This window comes from Callithrix jacchus, chromosome 4, assembly GCF_049354715.1.
Source record: "Callithrix jacchus isolate 240 chromosome 4, calJac240_pri, whole genome shotgun sequence".
NCBI classification, from domain to species: domain Eukaryota; kingdom Metazoa; phylum Chordata; class Mammalia; order Primates; family Cebidae; genus Callithrix; species Callithrix jacchus.
Window position 1 is genome coordinate 23,655,316 of NC_133505.1, and position 1,674 is coordinate 23,656,989.

At 45.9% G+C, this 1,674-nt stretch overlaps 1 pseudogene; it reads left to right on the plus strand.

Annotated features, from left to right (window-relative positions):
* Window positions 1-272: 272 nt before the first annotated feature.
* On the plus strand, window positions 273-893 carry LOC100400729 (transcription factor BTF3 pseudogene; annotated as a pseudogene).
* Window positions 894-1,674: the final 781 nt, after the last annotated feature.

Consider the following 1,674-nt stretch of genomic DNA (forward strand, 5'->3'; position numbering starts at 1 on the left):
ATGTTCTCAATTGGACAAATATTTTGCAAGTCTCCACTGTATGCAAGCGAGGGAGGAACCACCATGGATTCATCAGTGACTGCTTTCCAGGACCTTTGCACGGGCTATCGGAGTCACCTCACAATGACTTGGAGCAGCTGGCACTACCGTCTCCAGTTTAAAGATGAACAAATGGGCATCCCCGCACATGTGTGCTTAATATCAGCTAGTCCACCTGAGACCCCCTGAACATGCACCCTGGTCCCCCACATCACCCCCTATCCAGTCCCACAAGATGAAAGAAACAATCATGAACCAGGAAAAACTCGCCAAACTGCAGGTGAAAGTGTGCATCGGTGGGAAAGGCACTGCCGGCCGAAAGAAGAAAGTGGTTCATGGAACACCTGCAGCAGATGATAAAAACCTCAGTTCTCCTTAGAGAAGTCAGGGATAAGCAATATCTCTAGTGTTGAATTGGTGAATGTGTTTACAGACCAAGGAACAGTGATCCACTTTCACAACACTAAATTTCAGGTGTCTCTGGCAGCAAACACCTTCACCAGTACAGGCGATGCTGAGACACAGCGGCTGGCAGAAATGCTACTCAGTGTCTGAAACCAGCTTGTTGCAGACAGTCTCACTAGGTTAAGGAGATCGGCTGAAACTCTGCCCAAACAATCTGTGGATGGAAAGGCACCACTTGCTACTGGAGGGGAGGAGGAGGATGAAGTTCCAGATCTTGTGAAGAATTTTGATGAGGCTTCCAAGAATGAGGCAAACTGAATCGAGCCAACTTCTGAAGAAGATAAACCTTGAAGAAGTTACTGGGCGCTGCTCTTCTGTTATGACTGCGTATTAAGAAACTTTTGTTTATGGATCTGACAAAATATACATCTCTAATATTTTTAAGCCCAAGCCCCTTGGACACTGCGGCTCTTTTCATCTTTTTGCTTATATACAATTTCATTCTTTGCAGCTAATTAAGCTGAGAAAGCCTGGGAATAAAATTTGAAACAAAGGTTAGTAAAGTCCTTTGCCTAGGGGGGAAAAAGAAGTCCGGGCGAGGTGGCTCATGTCTGTAATCCCAGCACTTTGGGAGGCCTAGACAGGTGGATCACCTGAGGTCAGGAGTTCAAGACCAGCCTGACCAACATGGTGAAATCCCATCTCTACTAAAAATACAAAAATTATCCAGGAGTGGTGGCGGGCACATGTAGTCCCAGCTACTCAGGAGGCTGAGACAGGAGAATCACTTGAACCTGGGAGGCAGAGGTTGCAGTGAGCTGAGATGATGCCACTGCACTCCAGCCTGGGCAACAAGAACAAAACTCTGTCTCAAAATAAATAAATAAATCAATCCATTTTTTTCATAGAATACACATTCCAGGGAGAAGATGAACAAATGGAGGGCTATCTCAGTCAAAGGACATTCCTAGGGTCATACCAGAAGAGAGTCATGCTTTGGATCCCATGTTCTGTGACTTCCTCTTTACCACCCTTCCTCCACATACACAGCAGCTCAAGGGTTTCCAAGGAGTGGGGTAGGTAGGAAGTGGCACAAAACCCCACAAATGACACAGAACGCAGTGTTTGTCTAAGAATGTATGCATGTTTTAGTAAAAGGACTTTAGCGTTAGGAAAGATTAACTTTAGCTGAGTATTGGAGGACTTCCTGGAGGGGTTACCACTGGACCT